General features: G+C 49.9%; 1 protein-coding gene and 1 pseudogene across 1 annotated transcript in view; one reads left to right on the forward strand and one right to left on the reverse strand.

Moving 5' to 3' along the window:
* The window catches only part of Cdk8 (cyclin dependent kinase 8), a 571315-nt gene that overhangs the window by 310671 nt on the left and 234645 nt on the right, over positions 1-25999 (forward strand). The gene's annotated exons all lie outside the window — the stretch shown is intronic.
* Positions 3614-3733, reverse strand: LOC127204039 (uncharacterized; annotated as a pseudogene).

Consider the following 25999-nt stretch of genomic DNA (forward strand, 5'->3'; position numbering starts at 1 on the left):
TTCCTTAGTGGCTCCCGTGCAGTGGCCTGACTGGGACAAAAAGACTGCAGAGCAGATGGGCACTAGAGTTCGAAGCCTTTAAAAATCAAACATCCCCAGGGCTGGGGAGATGGCTCGCTGCCCTTGCAGAAGACCCAGGCTTTGTTCCCAGTGCCCACAGCATGAGGCTCACCGCTAACTACACGTAACTCCAGTTCAAGGGATGTGACACCCTCTTCTGAGCGCCGCAGGTACCAGACATGCACATGGCTCGCAGACACCCATATACATAAAATACAATAAATCAAATACTAAAAAGGAAAAAAAAATTAAAGTCCCTCAGGAGTTCCCAGAAATCCTGAGAGCTGTGGGCTTCGAGGGACGTGGGGTTGCGGCCCCTCAAAGGAGGATCTGCTTATTTGTAAGCAAATTGTCATTCAGAAAGTCTTAACCCCTTGTTCCATGGCCCAAGGCTCAGTCTTAGAAACCCTGAGTTAAAAGCCAGCCCCAAGCCGTACTCCCAACCCGGACATCCATTTGGCATTGTGATCATTGTCACTGAGCCTTTCAGGCTGGACTTTGAAAAGGGGTATGAGATGCTTTGAGTAGGACGTCTGAATTAGAAAAGAGACATCAGTGAATACAACTGCCTTAAACCAAAAGGGAACTGAGCTCAGGTGCCAGATCAGATGTGAAAATAGACCATCTTGAGTAAGTTATTTCTTCCTGCCTCAGTTTGCTCATCTGGAGGATGGGATGCATAATGTATCGATATGGTTGCTGTGAGGAGTCAAGGGAAGGTCTGTAGGGAGGATTTGAACAATACACTAGAGAGTCAACAGTTCCCATTTTTTCAGCCCCCTCTCACTCAGCTCCGAGCAGCCTGTGACCCCTGGTGCTCGAGTGAGGGTGGCACAGGCAGATGTGCTGGTTGGTTTCCTGTCAACTTGACAGAAGGTAGGGAGAGGATGGAGCCTCAGTTGAGAAAATGTCCCGTAAGATCTGGTTGTGGGCAAGCCTATAGGGCATTTTCTTAATTAGTGATTGACGGGGGAGGGCACAGCCCATTGTGGGTGGTGTCAAGCTAGTGGTGGTCCTGGGTTCCTTAAGAAAGCAGGCTGAGGTGGGCAGTGGTGGCGCACGCCTTTAATTCCAGCACCTGGGAGGCAGAGGCAAGCAGATATCTGTGAGTTCGAGGCCAGCTTCGTCTACAAAGCGAGTTCAGGACAGCCAAGGCTACACAGAGAGACCCTGTCTCAAAAAACAAAAACAAACAAACAAAGCAGGCTGAGCAAGCCGTGAGTTGCAACGTTCCTCCTCCATGGTCTCTGTCTCAGCTCCTGCCTCCCGGTCCCTGCTTTGTCTGAGTTCCTGCCCTGACGTCCTTTGATGAACAGTGGTGTGGAAACTTAAGGGAAACGGACCCTTTCCTCCCCAAGTGGCTTTGGTTGTGGCATTTTATCACAACAATAGAAACTCTAAGACACGGGATGGTGGCAGACCGGCTTGCCAGTACAGGACAGAGCCATACCCATGAGCTAACGGCAAGGATTCTTTAATGCTACATTGAAAAAAAAAAGAAAAGCACTTTCTCTAGGACCTTCTCTCTGTAAACCGCCACATGTTCTCTGCCTCTCGGCCACGCAGTGATGCTCTGAATTATTTTACACAGTGGTGGTCAGCACCAGGAAGACTACCTGTGCTGGGAACCCTAAACAATTCTGGAAACCGATGGAGAAGTTGCCTCCCGGCACCACTAGGGGGCGCTGAACCACACTTCTAGACGCCACCGAATGAAGTAACCCCGGCAGCATTATGGACGCCCCACATATTCTTTGCCTTGTGTTCAGCCTTATGGATCTTCCCTGACTCCCACAGCGGCCATATCAATACAGTATTGGTCCCGTTCTCAGGCTCGTTCCGATACCCGGAGGGTTTGTCGTGAGATCTCTCCCTTCCCGTGGATATCAGAAGAGAATGTTTGTGGGTACAGAGGGCTGCCTGGGTACACCAGATGCTGCCTGCCACCCTAATCCACATGAGGGGGAGGGGGCGGCGTTTGATCCCCTGGAGCTGGAGTTACAGGTGATTCTGAGCCGCCAGAAGTGAGTGCTGAGAACTGAACTGGGGTCCTCTGGAAGAGCAAGTGCTTTTAAGCAAGGAGCTTTCTCTCCAGCTTCAAGAAATGCTAAAGGAGCTGGAGAGATGGCTCAGAGGTTAGGAACACTGTCTGTTCTTCTAAAGGTCCTGAGTTCAATTCCCAGCAACCACAGGGTGGCTCACAACCATCTATTATGAGATCTGGTGCCCTCTTCTGGCCTACAGGCACATATGAGGGCAGAATACTTACTGTACCAAAAAAAAAAAAAAAAAAGAATACTGTACACACACACACACACACACACACACACACACACACAAAAGAAATGCTAAAGGCTAACAAAGGTGTGTGGGGAAGGTAGTTTTAAGTGGTTCTGCCACATGCTTCTTCCTTCTTCCTTTTCTTCTTCCTCTTCTTCCTCTTCCTCCTCCTCTTCTTCCTCTTCCTCCTCCTCTTCTTCTTCCTCTTCTTCTTTTTTGGTTTTTCGAGACAGGGTTTCTCTGTGTAGCCTTGGCTGTCCTGGACTCGCCCTATAGACCAGGCTGGCCTCGAACTCACAAAGATCCACCTGTGTCTGCCTCCCAAGTGCTGGGATGAAAGGCGTGCACCACCACACCCCGTTTGCTTCTTTTTTCCTTACTGTTTCTTGTTTTTTTGTTTTGTTTTGTTTTTGAAGGAACTGGTTGTAAGTGCACAGGGAAGTGAGGGTGCAGGGAGGAGAGTGCAAACCCTTAATGTCGGCAGCTGGTTTCTCACTCTCTAACCTGTCGCCCTGTTGGACTTATTTATTCTTGGTAATCATCACTCGCTAGTTATCTTAGAAAATGTCATCTCCCATAAAGACACCACACTGCAGTGAGCGAAGTGAGTGAGGACCTTCTAGCAGAGACTCAAGTTGCCCAGAGAGAGGCGGGGCCGGCTCTGCACAGCCCACAGCCATTAATATGCCTGGCATGGTGCCCCACGCCTGTAATCCCATCAATCAGGGAGGCAGAGGAGGTGGATCTCTGTGAATTCGAGGCCAGCCTGGTCCACAAAGCAAGTCCAGGACAGCCAGGGCTACACAGAGAAACCCTGTCTTGAAAACAAACAAAAAACATGTCCCTGGGTGGCAGACCAGACCAGGGACATCCACCTGGCTTTTGGTGGTAACAGACCCTGCTACTGAAGAGCCACGACCCAGACATGGCTCTCAGGCTGGAACATAGGCCAGGCCCCCACCATGGTCCCAGGTGGCATCACCAGCTGCTCACTTCAGGCTGCTCCTCACTACCCTCTCTCTGTCCTGCCCACACCCTTCCACTTCTCTTTCTCTTCCATTTCTCCTCCACTTACTTGCTCCTCTTAGTGGAACGGGGTGTCTGAATGTCTGGGGCCTCAGGAGTCCTGTGCTCTATTTGTGCATTATGGTGCTGGGCAGGGGTCATCTAGGACACCCCTGCCCCCTCCTGCCCCACCCCACCCCACCCACTTCCGCCCCCGCCCACTCCTCCAGGCCTGCCTGGCACTGGTTCAGGCTCACTTTTCTCAGAGAGTGTCAGGCTATTAGTCATTCAGATGTCCACAGATAGAACACTGAGTGTCGACGAGGCCTCTCCTCTCTGTCACCTACTGATGCACAGTGGCCACACCTGCAACGCCTCTAGGGGCAGGAGCAAAGTGTCACTTATAGCTGGTTTCTTTCCTTTTTTAAAAAATTTATTTATTTATCACATATGCACAGTGTTTTGCCTGCATGTACTCCAGAAGAGGGCACCAGATCTCATTCTAGATGGTTGTGAGCCTCCATGTGGTTGACTGGGAATTGAGCTCGAGACCTCTGGAAGAGCAGCCAGTGCCCTTAACCACTGAGCCATCTCTCCAGCCCCAATAGCTGGTTTCTTTCAATCAGGAGCTACTTTCCTTCTAGCAAGAGCCACTCTTAGATATATCTTTACATTCTGGAACCTTATGACTCTGTTGTAAAAATGGCGTTGGGCTGCTGAGGTGGCTTCCTTCTGGGGGGTGGGGATGGGTGGGGGTGGTGGGAGTGCGTGCGGCCAAGCCTGACAGCTAGAGTTTGATCCCCAGAACCCACAAGGCAGAGAAGAGAACCGGCTTTATTTCCAGAAGGAAATTGATGAACTTTTCAACCCTTTTGTAAATTATGCTATGCTCTGTAACGTCGTCACAGGGTCATATATATGTGTGTCTGCTGTAAAGACAGTAAGATACCCTCCCTGTTTGAGAAGCCCCACACTGCACTCTCTCACAATCCACCTTCATAAACTCCAACCTTGCTTCCTATTGTTGTGTCCTGAAATTCTTTTTTTAAAAATACATTTTATTAATTTATTCATATTACATCTCAATTGTTATCCCATCCCTTGTATCCTCCCATTCCTCCCTCCCTCCCATTTTCCCCTTACTCCCCTCCCCTAAGAGTGTGACTGAGGGGGACCTCCTCCCCCTGTATATGCTCATAGGGTACCAAGTCTCTTCTTGGTACCGAAATTCTTTTCTGTGATGAATCCAAGAATCCTGGCCTTGTCTGAAATCTCTCTCTCTCTATATCTAAGAGTGGCTCTTGCTGCAAAGAAAGTAGCTCTGGGGGCTGGAGAGATGGCTCAGTGGTTAAGAGTACTGGCTGTTCTTCCAGAGGTCCTGAGTTCAATTCCCAGCACCCACATGGTGGCTCACAACCATCTGCATTATGATCAGATGTCCTCTTCTGGTGTACGTGAAGACAGCCTACTCATATACATAATAAATAAATAAATATCTTTTTTTTGTTTCTTTTTAAAGAAAGTAGTTCTGGAAAGAAACTCCCAGGAAAAGAACTCAGAGAAGAACTCCAAGGATCCAAACCTCTCTTTATTTTACCACCACTGACAGTCTGACCAGTTGTCAGGACTGTGTGAAATCTTTCTTAGGGACAGATTCCTCCTCTGCCTGGCACCAGGCTACTGTTTTCTTTTTTATTCTAATGTGAGATTCCTAGGGACATTCAATTTGGGGCATGCGCATGATGTTTTAATAGTCTGGCAGCCAAAAGGAGGGCCATACATCTCTTCAGAACTTTACCATTTCTGCCGAGTGTTTACAAGGTTCCACCCCATTTTTATGCCTCAGTCTTGAGGTGAATGTTGCCTGTGTTTGGAAAACAAAAACAAAAAACAAAACCAAACGAACAATCCGCCCCCCCCCCACACACACACAGAATACAAGTAGGAGATGGGATTAGAATACATTCAGTGTCAGGCAGCCACTTTTAAGAACCACCACTTGGCCGGGCAGTGGTGGCGCAAGCCTTTAATCCCAGAATTTGGGAAGCAGAGGCAGGTGGATCTCCATGAGTTCAAGGCCAACCTGGAGTTCCAGGGCAGCCAGAGCTGTTATATATAGAGAAACCGTGTCTTGAGAAGAAGAAGAAAGAAGAAGAAGAAGAAGAAGAAGAAGAAGAAGAAGAAGAAGAAGAAGAAGAAGAACAACAACAACAACAACAACAACAACAACAACAACAACAACAACAACAACAACAACAACTTGGCCTGGAAAGTCAGCGTAGCCATTCAGAGCACTGGCTGCTCTTGCAGAGGACCCAGGTTTGGTTTCCAGCACCCCACATGGTGGCTCTCAACCACCTCTGACTTTGGTTCTAGGGGAATACAATGCCCTCTTCTGGCTTCTAGGGCTGCTGCAAGCCACTGAGAGAGCCCAGGAGTGGCAGCAAGTGGCTGCTTCACTGTGCTGGAGACCCAGGAACCTCCAGGGTTGGGCCTTCTTGTCTGGGGTGTTACAAGGGAGTGAGGACTCTGCCCCAGTGTACACTTACTAAGGTCTGCACAATTTTCCTAGGAAACTAACACTTTGAGTGCCTTGATGGCTTCAGAGGACTTACTAGGAACAAAAAGAAGCAAAAGTAGGAGAGAGCATACATTTTGTTGCCCTAGATGGGGACCCACTTCTCGACCTGGCATGGCTGGCCTTGACTCTGGGGCTGGGACCTGAGCAATGATGGAAAAGGCGGTCCCAGTCTTCAGCACTGACTTCCTGACTTGTCTCCCCAACCACACTCCTGCCCCGGCTGGTACTCAGCTCTCCTGACGCCCCACGGCCCTCACACCCTCACAGCAGGCGGCGAGCTGGCCTCTTCCATTCCCATCTCTTGTCTTTCATCTCCCTGTTCACAGCTCTCTGACCAGGAGGACCTCTTTCCTTCCCACACTTGATTTCTCTGTTCCTGGATGTTGTCCTCAGATCCCCTGGCATTTTGTTCCTTCTTGCCTTTGAGGGCTCGACTCATACCTTTTCCGTCCACTTCTTTCAAACTCTATTTTTCATTCAGTGCTTTCCTCCCCACTCCTCCTTCGGAGATGAGGTCTTATTTGCCGATCAGGCTGGCCTCAACCTCACAAGATTCTCTCCTCCTCTGTCTTCTGAGAACCAGGATTACAAACTTGTTCCATTACACTTGTCAGCAACATGTCATTTCTTAAAATCCTTTTATTTCTTTATAGACACATAGACCCATTCATTCTGCATAGCAGTTACTAGGTAAGATTTTGCAGAATAACCAGAAATGAGCTAGTAGGCATTTTTGATTATATATGTATTTTTAAAATGTGAATTTTATATCATATTCTAAAAATATTTATGCTCACACACCTGGTCTCATGAGTGGATACATTCACTATTTCAGGAACGAGTGAACAAAGCGTTGATGGTCGCAGGGAGGCTCCGTTTTTATCCTGCGGCATCTTGTGCTTCTGGCACAATGTGGGGTGCACAGACTTCAGAGAAGCAGAACCCCGTGGGTCTTCAGGGAACATGATGTTCTGTCAGATTCTCTTGTCCTTATGGGGAAGACAGAAGGAACCGAGAGACACAGAGTATCCTCAGAGTCCAAAGAAGCGAGGCGGCAGGCTGCTCTCTGCTTGGGGTTCACGGTTCTCTGTTGGCTCAGATGACTTCTGACTGTTGACCTCACCAAGCCAGGCTTCCCTGCTCAGAGGGAGTGGAGACCCTCCCTTCTGCCTTCCCTCCCTCCCCTCCCCTCCTCCTCCTCCTTCTCTTCCTCTTTTACTTTATCTGTTCTCAAGACAGGGTTTTTCTGTGTAGTCTTGGCTGTCCTGGACTCACTTTGTAGACCAGGCTGGCCTCGAACTCATAGCGATCCACCTGCCTCTGCCTCCCGAGTGCTGGGATTACAGGTATGCACCACCACACCCTGCCCTCTCTCTCTTTTCTTTAAGAGCTCGTCTGAAGGCAGCCACTCAGTAGTTTCTGCCTGCTATTGAATGTGGGGCCACACAGCTTGTGGCCCAAATCACTTTTGATCGCATGTCCTCAGTAAACCAAGAGAGCCAAATTAATAGTGGAAACCAGAAGCATGCGTGGACACATTGGAAAGAGGGACAAAGAGCTACAGTGAACCCCCAAGTCTGTCTTCAGGGTCAGAGTCTACCTAGTGGGTCAATGACATGCAGCAGTCCCAGCCGAGGTGTGACCGTCCTTGTCTGGGCTTCAGTCTTGTCTGTACTGCGGAGGTCTGACTAGCTGCTGGAACCCTGTGGAATCTCTTTCTATTAAGAGTGTGTACTGCTCTTGTGGAGGGCTAGAGTTCAGCTCCCAGCATGCATCACACCCACTTGTAACACTCCAGCTCCTGGGGTCTGAAGCCCTCTCGTTGCCTCTAACAGTGGCACAGCCATCGGTACAACCCTACTCACACATGTGACTTAGAAAAATATAACCAGACAGTAGTGGCACATGCACTATTTCCCCAATAGCACTATTATTTGGGATTGGGAAACTTTCAGAAGGTGGCGCCTCGCTCGAGAAAGTGGACCACTGGGTGTGGGTGTTGAGGATTTATCTGTCTGCTCTCCGATCTTTGGGACCCCAGGCGCACACGGCTGCTGTGCCTTGGCATTTCCTGACACTATGAACTGAAACAACTCAATCCTCCTGCCGTTGCCCTTTGCCAGGCATTTGGTCACAGACAAGAGAAATAGCTAATGTAATTAGTATGGGAGTGAATCCTGGGGTGGGAGGGAAGACTGGGTGCTGAAAACTATCTTCAGAAGTGGGGTCTAGAGTTTAGATGACTGCTCCTAAGTGGCGACAGTCAGTGCTCCTCCGGTGTGGTCATGGTGGCCACAGAGGTCTGTGGTTCCCGCCCCCGCCCCAGCCCCCCCACCCTCAGGGCATCTCCCCTTGGATCTGGTCCCATGGGCTCTTGCAGTCTTCACACAGTTACTAGGTTTGTGGCATCTTAGCCACCAAGGGAAACCAGCCACGTGTGGATGCGTGGCTGCACCCGTGGATATGACTGGTGGATGTTTCATAAACTTCGCCTACTAAGCATAATGGCCTCTGCTAGCCTGTGGAACCATGCCCCTCTGGTGAGAACTCCACCAGGACAGCCACAGACAACTCAGAGAGCCAGCTGGCATGTACTGACTCAGGTCCACAACTGTGTGAGCCTTTGCGGGCAGAGCCCGGCTCTCTCACCTATAGTCTGTTTCTATCAGGCCGGATGCCCTCCTGGCGTTAAAGAGGTTGCCTTGGACCGGCTTTGAAGGAGCTCCCAGGTAGTAAATAAAGTCTTTCATCACAGGTAATGGATAATGAGAGTTATTTAGAGCCGAATTTTTGGCAGTTCTTCACCTGTCAGACAAAAAGGGCACAGAAAATAAGTGTTTTTAAAATAGCAGAGACTCACACAGCATGACAAGGCGGCTCAGAGTCTGAGAAACTCACTGTCTGGCAGCAGGGCCACAGAATGAACATCTCCCTCAGAGAGGGCTCCTTGTGAGGAGCCTCTTCTCGAGGGCCTTCTCCCTGGAAAGTGACCTTGACACAGGCTCTCAGTCCCTTGCTGTCTTTTTTTTTTTTCTGAGACAGGGTTTTTCTGTGGAGCCTTGGCTGTCTTGGACTCACTTTGTAGACCAGGCTGGCCTCGAACTCACAGCGATCTGCCTGCCTCTGCCTCCCAAGTACTGGGATCACAGGCGGGCACCACCGCGCTGGGCTGCCTGGGCTTCTTGAGAGGTAATCTACAGAAAAGAAGGGCTGAGTCACTGCGAACTTGCAAGTGGCAAGTACAGCGAGAGTTGGCTTGCCCCAGTTAGGATGCCAATATGATGAGTGCTAAAAAGCCAAACGCTGTCAGCGAAGGGAAATTAGTTCCGCCATTATAAAGTCCACAGCTTTTGTGGTTCCTGGACTCTCTGCTAGGGTTCTGTGACGCCCTCCGTCCTCCGTGCTGGGAGACTTGGCTCAGCCTGGTTTTCAAGGTCTGCGCCTGTGCCTTGCCAAGCAGCTTGCCTGGCAGGTTTTAGAAGCACAACAGTTGCCACTATGGCCCCAATTTCAACAGAACTAAGGTACTAGACATATCTAGTGGGATTAGTGGGCTCCCACAGATCGGGAACAGAAACAGAGTGGTATCGAATGTGTCATTACCGACTGAACATGAACCCGGGTGTCGTATTTATCCAGATGTTCTTAAAAACATCTTCTCACCTTGGACGTTCCTTGGATAAAGCTGCCCAGAAACTAATTGATTTGGGAAGTACAGGAGCCCTCTCTTGTAAACTCTGGGTCTTCAAGCGTTCACCCAAGTGTTCTGCCTTCCTGGATCCGAGGGAGGGGCAGAAGGAGACATGCTGGTGGTCTAGAGTTGGTGTGAGGATAATGTGAGATGGGTAAATGAAGTGTCAGTCAGAGCTCAACAGAAAGCAGCCCGGTTCTCTTCCCTTTATCACGCACCCTGACAGATGCTGGTGCTGGTGGCCGGCTGCCCAGTCACTCCATCCTCTCTCATCGGGCCGCTGGGAAAGATCTTTCCATTGGGAAGGAAATGTCTTGAGTGGTCAGTCCGCAGGTGTGGCTGAAGGGAAGGCTGTTAAACTTTACAGCCTTTTATTTTCTTTTAATGGGCTTTCTGGATCTATAGCGGGGGAAGGATAAATACAGGCTTGCTGGTACTTTTGAGGCAACAGCCATAGAAGAACTTCAAAGCACTCGCCAGTAGAGCAGCGACACCCCCCCACCCCCCAGCCCCCCACCCCCGTCTACTTGACATCCATCAGGTCTTTTCCGAGTCCCAGCTTTCCTTTCTGCTGGCGGAAGGCTCCAGGGCCCCACTGTTCCGCAATAAAAACAGGAGTTATTGTCCAGATCCTGGGTTTGTAGCCAACAGCAGGGACCTGCACTGGCCTGCCCTCTGGTGAATCCAGCCACCCACCCCTGCTCCTCTGGGTGGCCACAAGGCCTCCAGAAAGATACCCACCAATGCAAGAACAGGAGCCTTGAGTGTCGACTCCTAAGGGAGGTGGGAGGCAGGTGGGAGAGAGGGTGGTGCCTTCTTTCTATTTTCAATTCCTTCACTTACGATGCAGGTGGGAGTTTCCAAAATGACACTTGCAGAGTTTCTGCAGTCTCCTCACTGTGCTCCTGAGTCCCCACACCCCCCACCCCACCCCCACCCCCACCCCCCACGAGATGGGCAGGCCACTATCCCACTTCACTTGGAGCCTTTGGCCCTGCATCACTGAGGCTGTGGAGTGAACAGCTGAATCTGTCAGCTGCTGCGCCCACAGCCTCAGGAGAGGAGGTGTGTGGGGCTGGAGAGATAGCTCAGTGGTTAAGAGCACTGTCTGCTCTTCCAGAGGTCCTGAGTTCAATTCCCAGCAACCACATGGTGGCTCACAACCATCTATAATGTAATCTGATGCCCCCTTTTGGCTTGCGAGAGTACATGCACTTATACATAAAATAAATCTTTGAGAGAGAGAGAGAGAGAGAGAGGAGGTGTGGAGCCGTTCCTGCTGGGGCTGCTGTCTCTGCCTGGCTCTGGCCTCTGGTGCCTCTCACTTTGTCACTTAGCTTGGGGCTTGGGTCTGGAGGCCTCCACTCCCTGCTCCAGTTCTCCACTGCCGCTGCACTAGTGCAGTTAAGTGTGTCACTTGGCAGTGAGTGGCTCCTGCAAGGGCCCCAGCTTACCTACCATCAGCCCTTCGGAAAGGAGGCACCACTTAACACACCGGCCAGCAGCATTCACCGTGAATGCACGGTGGGGATTAACGCTGTAATTTGGATGCTGATTGCCCAACCCTCACCAGTGCTGTGTCTTGATTGATGGTTTGGCCCCTGCAGGGGTGCTGTTAGGAAATTGTTCTATGAGGCAGGATCTAGTGAGAGGTCTGTAGGTCACTGGAGACCCTTGAAGGGGAAAATGTAGAGCTGTCTTGTCAAGCAACCTCCAAGACTGGGAGCTAAAGCCACACTTTTCTCTCGACAAGTTGATCGCCTCAGGTGTTACGTTGCAGCGGCAGGAAGTTAACTAACATACATAACACATAATTTTATGAGTTCAAGGCTATGTTTCCTCGTGTGGATGCTGGGCGTTCTCCACTGGTACCCAGTAAACGCTTACTTAAAAATAATTGAATTATAAGCGGACATCAAAGTTACCGGAAAGCCCAGGAAAAAAAAATGTGCATTAAAAACCAGTCCATCACCAAAAATGTTAAATTTTGTCAACTGGGGTGAAAGACGCCCAGGTAGTTTTTCAATTAGTCTTCCCACTTCTCTGTAATTTTGAAAAATACTTTCTAAACTAGGGGGTGGGGAGGATCAGCTAAGTAGAATAGGCTCTTTGAGTTTCAGACCTATTTGTGAAGCCTGAAGCCTCTCCAGCCATCTCTTCCCTCTTGTCACTGTTCAGACCATCTCAACCTGAGGGGTCATATAGTCCTGTGAGGTCAGGGCATTATGGTCACTTGCGGCATCTGAGGCCGTCCCATCACTAGCACAGTAAGACAAGGACCGGCAGGACCGGCAGGACCGGCAGGACCGGCAGGACCGGCAGGACTGGCAGGACCGGCAGGACCGGCAGGACCGGCAGGACCGGCCCACGGCCTCACATGCTCCCCCATCGCTCTGCAGCCGAAAGAACAAAGCTGGGCCTGAAGTGAAAAGTCAGATGGCCTTACTGTCTCTGTGCTGTCAGGTCATCACCGTGCCAAGGCTGGCCCTCCCGGTTCTTGAGGCCGACTAGCTCTCTGCAGACTCCTCTGGCTCTTCCCCGGCCATAGGATTTGTCTGTTCCCGTGTCTTTGAGAAACTGGTCCTAATTTGACCTGAGGACCTCTGCTGGGTTCTATCAGCTTTATTTAACTGGCTCAAAGATGGAAACAATTGAGCAAAGATCTCCATCAGACTGGCGTGTAGGCAGGGCTGTAGAATATTTTCTTAATTAATGATTGATATGGGAGGGTTGAGTCCACTGTGGGCGGTGCCATCCCTAGGCTGGTCGGCGGTCCTGGGTTCTGTAAGAAAGCAGGCAGGGCAAGCTATCGGGAGCAAGCCTGTAAGCAACACCCCTCCACGGCCTCTGCATCATCGCCTGCCTCCAGGGTCACACTTCAAGTTTATGCCCCGACTTCCCTCAGCGATGGACTGTGACCCGGGACGTGTAAGCCAAACAAATCCTTTTCTATCCGCGTTGCTTTGGTCATGGTGTTCGTCATAGCCAGGGGAAGCAAGCTAGGAGAACTATTGCCACTCTTTTCCTCCTGTGACAGGGTCTTGTGTAGCCCAGGTTGGTCTTGAACTTGCTGTGCCCCCAGGAAAAGGTTATTTGGAATTTCTGGCCCTCCAGTCTCCACTCCCAGTGCTGTCAGTGCAGGCGTGCACAACCTCACCTGGTCATGAGGTGTTGGGGCTCACATCCTAGGTCTCACATGTGCTAGGCAAGGACTCTACCCACTCAGCAACAACCCCAACATACGAAAATAGCTGTTATTCACCAGCCAGAACACAGTCTCCAAAGAACGACAAATTGTCCCCACTTTTCCCAAGACAGAGTCCCCTCACTTCTTCCTAAGAAGAATAAGAATAAGAATATTATTATTATTATTATTATTAGTTTTTTTTCAAGACAGGATTTCTCTGTGTTAGCCTTGGCTGTCCTGGACCCGCTTTGTAGACCAGGCTGGCCTGGAACTCACAGCAATCTGCCTGCCTCTGCCTCCTGAGTGCTGGGATTAAAGACGTGTGCCACCACGCCCTGCTAAGAATATTATTTTTAATTATTTCAGTTATCCAAACAGGATTGATCTGCATTGGAGCCTGGGATTTGCACTTATCTTTTATTTGAGAAAGGGTTAGGAATTCGGGCCCCTTTAACACCAAAGGCCTCACATCTCTTCGGGCAATTGCGATGCTTTAAAAAAAAAACTTTATTAAAGTTGGATTGATTACATGAGAGTGTGTTTGAGGGAACTATGAATGGGGTTGGGAGCAGCCAGAAGGGTTGCTGACAGCATTAGATAGGCCTGCTCTGGTGGAGCCATTTGGGGCGAGGGCTTGACAGGTCTGAGCCTGCCTGGGAGTGTGGTTTTCTGGGGTGTGAGTTGATGGAACTGAGAGCATGCTAGGCAGTACTTTATCACTGAGCCACACGGCAACCCTTGAGACTGCATTGTCAAATCAGAGGAGCCACAGGAGAAATCCTGTTCCAAGCAGAACCTGGTTTTGGGGCAGTTTCAACCCGAGTGTTCCCAGGGTGGGGGGAAGATTAACAAAAGGCACACTGTCAGAATCCCGTGCTGAAACGCTGGGTAACCAGGTAACTGTGCTGTGCTGTCACACCAGGTTCAAATCACCACCCGGAGTTTAGGGGATTAAAGGATGGCCTTCCTGAGCTGTTAGAGGTCAGCAAACGATCCAGAGAGCCATGAATGTCCCAGCCGAGCATAGCGGAGTGAGGAAAGAGCCTCCAGTTACATAAGTGGGTCCCTGTGACTACTGAGCTCAGCTTTGCCTCCCTCCATCACGGCTTGGCTCTGCCTGATGTTCTCAGAACACAGCTCACATGGCCCATGCACCCTCCAGCCCCTCCCCCCCCCCCAGAGCCAAAAGGGGCACATCACCACTCATCTTTTCTCTTTGTTCTACAGTGGTGAATCAGCCATGACAAATATGTCAGATAGTGTGTCCCCTGGGAAAGGGAGCCTTGTGCCCTTTTTCTTTGCAGCTGAAGTCACTGTGAGTCACACTTCAAACCATTTCTGAGTTAAGTCTAATCTTCCCAGAATGGCACAATAAAAGAGAAATCTCTACTTTAGAAGGATCCCACCCATAGGGCTATGACATGGTCCCAGGATCTGGGACACCGGTAATTCTTACTGCTGGGCACAGCCTGCTCAGCAGTATCACAGTCCCATAAGCGACACCCTCCTTTGTTAAGGAGTGCCACCACCTTGCCTTATGCCGTAACCATGGACGCTGCGCTGAGTTTGTTTGCTACAGGCCGGTTTATTCTGTGTGCTTAGAATCATCCCATTGGAGAGTCACTTAGCAACTTGTAGAAATGAGCATACTTAATTACGTTGAAATGTGATGATGGGGTTCCCCCTACCCCCATATTTTCTAAAAATCAATATCTTCCTTGTAAGCTAGTTACCACGGAAACCCATCAGTTTGCCAATGTAAAACAAAACAAAACAAAAACCCTACTGTGTGCTAAGATTTTATTCATGGGTGTGAATGTATTGTCTGCATACAGGCCTGTGCACCGTGTGTGTGCTTCTATTTTGCTCTCTGTGCCAGACAAGTGATGGTGCACATGACCACACTCAGCAATGGTGAAGGAGCACCTCTACTAGGTCTTTACACATGGAGCCTCAAAGCTGGGCTCATTAGCGGGCACACACAGCTAGATTACTGCTAGCAATTATAAGGGGGAAAACAATAATTAAGCAAACAGAGGCGCTGAAGATACCGTATGCACCGTAGGCACAGTGGGAGGAGGGGGGGAGGGGAGCCTTCTGTGGCACGTTCCAGATAGAAAATCCAAATTCTCCATTAAAAAAAAAAATGCCCCTGCACTCAAGGGCAACTGCAGATAACACGGGACACAAGAAAAATAGGAGCTGCAGTAATTGAGGCTGCCAGGGATCCCCTGGGCCCAGAGCATAGGCTGATTATTAAACCTTTCTACCGCCAGGCTTTAGTGCCCTCTAAAGCTCAGGCATAGAATTGCCCTGCTGGGTGGCTGATGGCTTATTCCACAAAGCCCAGAAAAAAGGAGCCAGGATTTAATAGCATTTTATTCTTGGGTATGAAAAAAAAAAATTAAATACAAAGAGCTTCATTCTTAGATGCTCTCACCAGATCCTGACCCTTCCCCCACCTCTGCTTTGTTGGCCTAATATGTGCCTATCATGGTGGGCTACAGGGTGCAGATATTGGGGAGTCTGAGGGCTGAAGAAGTCTTTCTCATTGAATCAGATGGGATAATCCATCCAAGAGAAGGCGAGACCTGTCACCCTGTACCAGGGGTCTCCTGCAGACGCGAACAGCTCAAAGCATGGAGCACGTAGGTCAGCCATGCCTGCTGTGACCACAGGTAGTAGCTGTGGGTTGCTCTTGTCCCTGTTGGGAGAAAAGGAACATTCGGGAGAGAAAATGAAGGAAGTCTAGCTATTGGAGTAGAAGGGAAAGCAGACAAAGGATGAACAAACCAGGGAGGGGAGAGCTGTTCAAGAAGGCGGGAGTGAGCATTTGCATCAGTGCCGGGAAGAGCTAGGTAAAGGAAGAAGAAACGGTAAGAACAGGTCGTTGAGCTTGAGAGGTGGTGGCCCTCCATGGCGACCTCCATGGGGGAGGTGTGGGGAGCGCACCAGAGCCTGCGAGGAAGGGTGGGATGAAACGAAGAAGGAATGCATAGCCCTCTCAAGATTTGCTCTAAGTCAGACCAGAAAAGTGAGTGGTTAGAGTTTGGGGTAAAGGTACCTGAAGGTCCAAATGTTAAGTGCTGTTGGAAGACCATAGAACCTTTAAGGGGTGGGGCCTAGAGAGAGACTGTGGGACTCCGCCCCCGTTTGCTTTTTATTTTTATTTTTTCTTGGACAGAAGTTGAGTAGTGGTGGCATCTTGGTTTCCCTCCAGTGAATCAGGACAACCACTTTCTCTTTATAAGTCGGCTACCCCCTCCCCCACCAGGGATGTATTAAAGTAAAGTCGTGCTGACTGATAACAGGATGTAAGCTTTGAGATGGGTTATAAAAAATGAGAAATGCTAGAACATTTGTGAAGCAGGGTGTGATCCAGAGTCGGGGAGTGAGGGGCGAGAAATTGTAGAGAGAAAGTATTTTCTGGAGCAAAAACCTTGAATTAATGAGTGTAGAGCGTTTCCAGAACAAAGCAAACGTGGTTTGGATGGGCGCGTAGGGATGGAAGGGCGAGAAGGCAGCCTGACTTTATCTCCTTTCCTTGGCCCTCTAAGGACAGAAGGAAGATCTTTCTTCCCTTGAACTTTCTTTGTAGCCAAGGCTGGCCTTGAACTCTCTTCCCTTAGCTCCACCTCCCAAGTACTAGGAGAATTGCAGGTACGTGCGGTCAAGCCCTGCTTCTTTTCTTATTGATTTCAACTTCTTGGGAAAATGAGAATGTCAACCAGCCATTCAGCCTGAAGGGAGCATCTTGTTGTAAGCCTAGTACCCGGGAGATGGAGGCAGGAGGGCACCGGGCGGGGGATGGGGAGAACACCTGGAAGGGGAGAGGGAGGGCACCCAGGAGGGGAAGGAGGGAGGGCACCTGGGAGGGGGAGTGGGAGGGCACCCGGGAGGGGGAGGAGGGAGGGCACCTGGGAGGGGGAGGGGGAGGGCACCTGGGCGGGGGAGGAGGGAGGGCACCTGGGAGGGGCAGTGGGAGGGCACCCGGGAGGGGGAGGAGGGAGGGCACCTGGGAGGGGCAGGAGGGAGGGCACCTGGGAGGGGGAGGCAGGAGGGCACCCGGGGGGGGGGAGGAGGGAGGGCACCTGGGAGGGGGAGGGGGGAGGACACTCGGGAGGGGGAGGAGGGAGGGCACCTGGGAGTGGGAGGCAGGAGGACATATGGTCAAGGTCATTCTCTGATACATTGAAAGTCTGAAACCAACCCAGGATACAAGAGACTCTCATAAAAAAAAAATTATTGTGAAGAAAGATGCCCAAATTTTGAGAAAAAGAGTATCCTAGAGATGAGAGTGACTAAATTTTCACTGAATTATCTAAAATTGGTAAAAGTGACAAGAGAAACACACCATGCTGCCATGGGAATGACAGACACAAGGAAGACGAACACTAATCTGTTAACGGTGGCGTACAAACTGGTGGTTTGGTTTTGCGGAGACAGGGTCTCTCTTTGTAGCCTTGCCTGCCCTGGACTCACTTTGTAGACCAGGCTGGCCTCGAACTCACAGTGATCCACCTGTCTCTGCCTCCCAAGTGCTGGGATTACAGGAGTGGGCCACCACGCCCAGCTCATAAACTGATATTTTAAGACAGAGAAGATGGACAGACCAAAGAGGAAGCATTAACATGGACACTAGCTGTGAATGTCACCTCCACCACACCTGCTGCCCAGCTGCACCATAGCCCATGTGAGTGTGCTTGTTCAAGCTGACACACACCTGCTCACTTCTCTCCAAGGAGGCGCCCTCTCTCATCTTTGTCTGGTTAGATAGCACCCCACAACTTATACTAGGGAGTTCCTCCCGCCTCCTCCTCCTCCCTCCTTCTCCCCTTTCTCCTCCATCTGTGTGCCTCCCCCTCCTCCTCCCTCCTCCTCTTTCTCCTCCCTTCTCCTCTCCCTCTTCCCCCTCCTCCTCCCTCCTCCTCTTCCTTCTTCCTCTCTCTTCCCTCCTCCTCCCTCCCCCTCTTCCTGCCTCCTCCTCCCTCCCCTCCTCCCTCCTCCTTCCCCCTCCTCCCCCTCTCTCCATCTCTGTGCCTGCCCCATGCTGCCTTGCTCCACTTTATCTCATCAGCTATTTTCCCTTCCACCATAACACATCCTATAACCTGGTTTGGTCTTTACTAGAGGGTTTGGATTCAGGGCCCTGTAGCCTGTGCTTGCTCGGCCCCGGGTGCTATTTCAGGACCTTGGACAGCGCCGCCACTTCCTAATAGCTACATCTTGCTCATGTTCAGCTCCTGTTACTATGTGAGGTGTTCAAATAGCAACGGGTCCTTGTCTTCCGTGGGCCTCACAGAAGAGAGTGACACAGGCTATTCTACAGAGAGCTGTGGTGTGTACGGAGGACACTGGTGGAGACTTAGGAGAGAAAAGCCCTGAATTAGTCTTGTATCATAGCTGGTATGGAGGGAAAACACGACGGAATATGATGGTGCTTGTTAAGCCAGTGTGTGGAGGAATCAGAAACAGCATTTTATCATCATCATCGTAATCATCATTGTCATCATCACCACCATGATCACTGTGTCGTCATCGTAATTGCCAGCAGCAGCAGCAGCAGCAGCATTTACCAGGACAGGAGGGCCTGGCTCACTCACAGTGATGCATCTACCGTTCTTCGCCATGCTCAACCAATTCTCACAGTAGGAAAGGGAATATTTTCTTTCTGTGGCTAAATCTCCCCCACCCAATGCAGCTTAGTTACAGAATGCTGAAGTCAGGGCATTTGAATTAGCCAAGTGAATTATAATTAGTTCGAAGCAGTGGTTACAGAGCGCCACGCAGAAAGCCGGAGAGCATCACTGGGTCCTGGAGCTAGGAAGCTTAGCACAGTGACACAGAGATTGAATTTCATCCTGTACCTCAATTGTCACTTCTCCCTTCGGGCCCCGTGTAATCAAAACCACCTCCCTGGTCTAATAAAGTGGCATTTTATCGTATAAAAAACCCTACAGAGTGAAAATGAACTTGACCATGGTCATTGTTCTATCTCTGAAAGGTTTTGTTTTATAATTTATTAATTCTTTGATCATATTCTCTCCCCTCTCCTCTCTCTCTCTCTCTCTCTCTCTCTCTCTCTCTCTCTCTCTTTCATGCTTCAAAGCCAATTATGTTTCCTATATATTCTTGCATGTATGGTTTTCCACTGGAGCATAGTTAAGTTACTAGGAGCTATACTCTTAGAGAAAACTGTCTCCTTCACACAAAGCTCCCTGGTTACATGTGAGATTTAATGCCCAACTCCCCTCATTGTGCTGGGATTTGGTCCAGCTTGGGCTTGCACAGGTGTAGCTTGGCCTTGTACAGGTGTAGCTTGGGCTTACACAGGTGTAGCTTGGGCTTGCACAGGTGTATCTTGGGCTTGTACAGGTCCATCTTGGGCTTACACAGGTCCAGCTTGGGCTTGCACAGGTCCAGCTTGGGCTTGCACAGGTCTAGCTTGGGCTTGCACAGGTCCAGCTTGGGCTTACACAGGTCCAGCTTGGGCTTACACAGGTCCAGCTTGGGCTTGCACAGGTGTAGCTTGGGCTTGCACAGGTCTAGCTTGGGCTTGCACAGGTCTAGCTTGAGCTTGCACAGGTCATGTGCATGCTGTCACAACCACAGTGAACTCATATATGCCCTGCTGTGTCCGGAAGACACTGTCTCCTTGTAGTAACCCACCATTTGCTTCTTCTTCTCTTCCGCAGTAATGCCTGTGCTTTGGAGGGAGCTCATTAGATAGGTCTCCTACTATTAAAAAATGCCCAATGCTTTGTTTATAGACAATGCAGATAAAGGGTGCTGCCAGGGGATGGAATTTATTCTTTTTCCTGCACCCCCTCCATGGTACAAACGCTTGCATGAGCCTTGAAACGTGATGCCGGAGTGCCTCTCCGGACGGCACTGGGGCCGGGGAGAGGGTAGTGGAGAATCGGCGTAGGAGAGGAGTTGTGGACTTGGTGTGCATGTTGAGAAGGAGAGAAGAGCTGTTTGCTTACAGAGCTTTTGTGTCGGGACTGCGAAGATGGGCCACCACTAGTCTCCGCAGGGGCATCGCGTAGCTCAACAGTAGCAGACAGAAGCTTTGAAAGCCTTGGGACGCTGAGTGTGAATCCTTCACTCCACACAGACAAGCGGATGCCGTGGTCTGTGGGTATACTCAATACAGCTACAAAGAGTCCTCGGCAAAAGTGCGCATGCGTCTCTGTCAAAAGAGGACGCGCTTCTCCGGAGTTGGGCCGCCTGATGCTCCTGCGCTGCCCTAATTCCCCCAACGTGTGGTCTGGATGAATCAGGATTCCAGGCAGTAAGTGAAGGGATTTACAGCGCTCAAAGCCAGAATCGTGAGTCACAGAGAGAAGCACACAGTTCTTGAAAAGCAGCCTGTACGTCGGGTTGGAGCAGGGTGGGTGGTGAGATGAAGAAAGTAGGACTGGAAGGCCATTTGAAGCCAAGCCATGCTGCGTAACTTGGCTTTTTAATGTCCCCAAAGGCCAATGTGTCAAAAGCTTGAGCAGCAGAGTGGTGGCTTGGGGTGGGGGGATATGGAGTCTTTAAGAGATGGAGCCTAGTTGTGGGTCACTGCGGTCACGACCTCAAGAGACGTGATATGGTCCTGGCCACTTCCTGCAGGTTTCCATTGATGCGTTCAGACATTTGTGGGAGGGACTTGCTTCCGCTGCAGATGTCTCTGTTCCGGTCGTTCATTACTATTGTCCTTCAGTGCAGCAGAATGGGTTTGTTTTATTTTCTTTTGTTGTTGTTGTTGTTTTTAAAGACAGGGTTTCTCTGTGCGGTCCCTGGACTCACTTTCTAGACCAGGCTGGCCTTGAACTCACGGAGGTCCGCCTACCTCTGGCTCCCGAGTGCTGGGATTAGAGGTGTGCCCCACCACCTCCTGGCTTCCGTAGGATGTTTTGGTCCGTGGTGGAGGACGTACATGATGATGGTGCCATAAGATTATCTTGCCCAGTGACCATCTTGGCTTGTAGAAACACAGTCATATTTATACTATGACAAAAGTCACCTGGCAACTCTGTTCTCAGATTGTCCCCTCATTGTTATGCCACACATGCCTGCACTTAAGGAATCCACTTTTCAAAAAAGTCTTTATTGTGGTCACAGGTATACACAGAGTCATAACAAAGACCACATCTGGATTCCAGCCCCTATGCTCAGCACACCAAGCTCCTTGTATGTGGTAGAGATCATTAAAATTGTTTTGTGGTAGGTTCAAAAATAACCCGAAATAGGTGTCTCACCCAGACACACAGCCACAGTGGCTGTAGCAATTTCCTAAGACATTCTGAAGGGAGGTAGAACACTCCATCTGAGGGAACCTCCTGCAGGATGGATGCCTGGGAAAAGACACAAATCAAAGGCATCAGGAAGTCGCTGAAACATACCAGATTCGCTAGGTTCCCCCTTCCCCAAGTATATATGAACAATAAAGACTGTTGAGATATGTTTTTCAGACCAGCTCAGCTGCCAAGAAGAGACTCAGACCAGCCAAACTGCCTGGAGAGGACACTTTCTAACCAGTTGTGGTACCCGCAGGCTGTGCAGTGTACTCCCGGTTCCCAGCTTTTGCATGCTGTCACCCAGGCTGGGGTGGGCAGGATTGGTGATGCAACTATTTCTAGCCCTGTCAGTAGCCATGATAAACTCATTGGCTCACCACTTGAATTTTGATGGTATCTCTACTTTGTTCTGTCCATGGTTCCTTATCTGGGGTGAATAGATGTGTGCTCCTCGCTCCCCAGGAATGGTGTCACACAACAGCGGTGAAGTGACAATATAACCCCAGACAACACTGCTCTCCACCTCACTTCTTTGCTACTCTTGTCTCCATTCCTTTCACCTCAACATATAAAAGGAAGGCAGCCATGGTGTTGTGTAGAAAACCCCAAGCCATCGGAGAAAACCACCTCTGAGTGAGAAGTCCCTGAAGGGGAGCCCAAAGCACACTGTGATGGACCGCCTACTTGCCTGGTACCTGGTGCCATGTTTAACCCCTTTTCAGCCAATGCAGATGGCAGAGCCGAGCCTAGAGAGGGGTCCACTGATGTGTCCATCTTTGTCTGCGGCCAGCTCCACACTCTAGGCCCTACACTGTCCCTGCCAGGTTCATCTTTGCCTTAACATGCCTCATGAGACAGCTTGGGTCAGCCAGCCTTGACAAAGACTATGGATCAAGTTTCCTGTGGAGAAAATCAAGAGGCAGAATCTCTCATGGCCAGTGCTCAGCCCTGGTAGCCAGAACACAGACCCTGTCACTCATCTTATCAGACTGCTTTGCCAAGTAATTGACTTTTTAAAGAAGATGAAATTCTATTTCTTTCTTGGGTCCTCAGAAATTGCTGGCATATAGCTTTTCTGAAGTTCTCAAGATTAAAAAAAAAACAGAATTACTTATCATTATTCTGTGATTTCCTTGTTCTATAGATGTACCCAATCTCATGGTGTCTTAATTATGATTTTTTACTTGCTCCTCCCTGTGGATTCAAGCCTCGCTGATCTGCCACTCCTGTTCTGAGACTAAAATGGAGATTTTCATCCTTATTTCTATGGATTCCAAAAATCTTACTGTTTTCTCTCCAGGCAGTGTTGGTTGGTCAATAGCCTTTTCTTCCCATTAAATGGGTTTTTTTTTTTTTTTTTTCTTTCTCTTTCTGCCTCTGCTTGGAGCCAATACCTCAGTCAACGTGAAATGGCTATTTTGAGATTGTAAAGTAGGAAGAATTGAATGAATATGCAAATTATAGAGGCCGCTGGCAGAGTCGAGAGCAGCCTGCCTGGAAAAGAGATGGCAGGAAATCACGATTTTAACAATCAGAGCACTGTGTGTCTGTGTACATCAGCTCACTTCACTCTTCTTTCTAAAAATAAGAAGAGTGGGCTGGAGAGATGGCTCAGCAGTTAAGTGTGCAGTTCTAGAGGAACCAAGTTTGGATCCCAGCACCCATGTTGGGCGGCTCACAACTGCCTGTAACTCCAACTCCAGCGGACACCTGCCTCTGGCCTCCTCCAGCACTGTACCCATGAGCTCCCTCCACCCCCACATAATTAAAAAGATGAGGATGAGCAAGGCCCGTACATAACTGCCAGAAGCATCCAGATGCAGCCCCACAAAAGGACACGGAGCTCTTGCTTTCTCCATGAGTTTTCTCTGAGTCGTAAACCAGAGGGGCATGGGGAGCAGTTAATTCTATGGTTCATGCCTCTGTGGACCGTATGGTCATGACCAGGAGGGCGTGTCCCTTCCCGCTGTGCTTGGAAGTCTATAAACCAGTATTAGAGAACCAGACCACAAGGCCCCAGAGGTTTACAATGGAGTAAGCTGTGATTTCCTTGCTCTGAAACAGCACCCAACTATAAGCAGATCTGGGCAGGACACTGTACCAAATTATCCATCTGGAGGCACGCAGAGCGCCTCGCTTAGAGGGGAAAGGCAGGCTGCCTGAAGACTGGATTCGGTTCAAATCCCGATGACATCTTTTTGCTTGGACTGCTGGGGACTGCTCTGAATTTGGGGAAAGTGGGGCTACAGCCTGAGGCATCGTACCACCTGGGTCACAGCACCCATCTCCGCTGCTAGTTCCAAGGTTTCTTTACTACAAGGGGGAAAGATTTGCTAGGACCTATCAGTTCATCCTGGGCTTCTGTGAGCCCCTGGCTTCCCTCAGGTAACCCCCCCCCCATTCCCCACCTCCCACCCTTTCTTTGACCCTGGGTTACAAAATCCCCTCAGGCCCCTGGCTTCACCCTAGGAGCTCCAAACATTCTTCCCCAAGCAGGGAATCTTTAAGACCGGCGAGCCTTTCCCTCAGGTTCCTGCATCCTGAACACAGTTCGCCCTTAAACATGCTACACATGCTAAGACAGCAAACACGGAGAGAGGATCCCACCCCACCCCACCCCGAAGCAGTGGGTGCCACTAGACAGGGTGGCGTGTTGACGTGGAAAATCTGAAGTCAATGACAAAGGTGAGTGCAGCGTTGGTGTACACCGAAGGTAGTTAGCCTGACGAGAGCCCTTAGTTCCTGAATCCACACCCCCCACACCGCCCCGGGAGCCCCCCTTCACTTTACACTGATTATTCTGATCACATCAGATTGTGAAGTCAAAACCCCAATCAACCGAGCCAGGCACGGTGGCGCACACCTTTAATCCCAGCACTCGGGAGGCAGAGGCAGGCAGATCGCTGTGAGTTCGAGGCCAGCCTGGTCTACAAAGTGAGTCCAGGACAGCCAAGGCTACACAGAGAAACCTTGTCTCAAGAAACCAAAAACCAAAATAAAACCCCAACTAATCAATGGGTTGTGATTTACTCACCACCTATGTCAGAGATAAAATATACAGACCACTTTGGCCAGGTCTGTACATATGCTTTTTACAAAACAAAACAAAAAACAAAAAACCAAAACCAAAACCAAACAAAACAAAAAAACTACCTTGTCCAGTTATTGTTGCTTTGTTCAAGTGTTCCTTTGTGTGACATCAAGGATATTTTTAAACTGGGTGCGGTAGTGCATACCTGTAGGCGGATCTCTGTGAGTTCGAAGCCAGCCTGGTCTACAAAGCAAGTCCAGGACAGCCAAGGCTACATAGAAATCCTGTATCAAAACAAAACAAAACAAAAAAGAAAAAAGAAAGAAAGAAAGAAAATTTTAAACAGCACTTTAAGGTGACATTAGAGAGAAGAAATACTATAAAATAGTCTGCAGGAGATGAGTTCAAACCAGGCTAGGCCAGCAGGTTCATATGAATTAGGGAGCTTGATAAAGCAGATTTGTCCTTAGAAGGGAGAGGCATAGAGCTCTGTGCTCTGGTAGGCACTGTCTGCAATAGTTAGTGAGTGAGTACTGGGCCTGGGGGAACTCTGCAGTGAGTCCTGAGACAGGTGCACGGCTGGGACACAGCAGTCAGAACCTCACCAGGAGGAGGGAATGCAGAGATGGCCCAGGGTGAAGGCAGGAGGGTGTGCTGGCAAGTGCCATCAAACGCCTCCATCGGAAGTGGATCTGAAGGGTCCTGAAGTGTAAGAAGATTAGCCGGGAAGCAGTGGTAAAGGAATTTACCCTTTAGACCACATAGGGAGAATAGTTGATTGAATGCGCCACCAGGGGGCAGTGACTGGGCAGCAGCTACAGTGAGCACTGCAGCACTGGACAGTGGGCTGCAGTGGAGGGAGGGGTGTTTTCATTTCACATGAGCGTGTGTATGTGTGTGTTGTGTGTGTGTGTGTGTGTGTGTGTGTGTGTGTGAGAGAGAGAGAGAGAGAATATGCACGTGTGTGTGTGTGTGTGTGTGTGTGTGTGTGTGTGTGTGTGTGTGTGTGTTCAGGATTTCCCAGTGTGCAGTTTGCTGGCAGGGGATTCACAGCACATGAGGGATGGCAGTCCCAATTGGTCACTGTACAATCCTGGGAGGTGATGTAAGCCACCAAGCACGTAATTTACACTCATGCAAATCTCAGAAATTCTCCCGGTCAAAGAGACTTGAGCTGGGGCAGCCACAGCTTGGTGTCCTCAGCTGAAGGCTGAAGGTTCTCAGTTTGTCTGAGGTTTTTCTGTTTGGAATTTCTGACGCACACGTGTGTGAGAATTCATTTTTTTTTTTTTTTTTTTTTTTTTTTGCATCTCTTATGCGTGCTCTTCCCTTTACATGATGCTCCCCAGAGAAGTGTTTGTGGTGTGCTGCTCCTGAGACAAGAGACCAAAAGCAGGCCTCCATTAGCCTGGTTGGAGACAGAACCACCAGAAGAGGTGACCACTCTCCAGAGTCTCAGGTCCCAAACACATGCTTCCGAGGACAAGCCTCACCACACCTTTATTCTTTTGAGACATGAGTAAGTTCACGACTTCCCCTCCTGCAGCTAAGCTGCCAACCACCAAGGCCCAGAGATCTTCCTGTCTCTGGCCCCCATAGTGCTGGAACCACAGGGACCATACTACCATGCCTGATTTTTCACATGGGCACTGGGGATTCGAGCTCACGTAACACTCTTACCCCACGAGCCATCGCCTCGGCTCAGAGACCCATTTTTGAAAACTGATTCCTTCGTGGCACGACTCCAGATCCTGGCAGATACTTCAGAGGATAACAGACTCAGGAAAACTGCCTTTGTGCCTCTGTGTAGGCTGGTAGGCCAGTGCTGGAAGGTTTTGAAGGATTTTTATCTAAGACTAAGGAAGGTTTTCCTAAG

Source organism: Acomys russatus, chromosome 19 (assembly GCF_903995435.1).
Source record: "Acomys russatus chromosome 19, mAcoRus1.1, whole genome shotgun sequence".
In the NCBI taxonomy this organism is placed as follows: domain Eukaryota; kingdom Metazoa; phylum Chordata; class Mammalia; order Rodentia; family Muridae; genus Acomys; species Acomys russatus.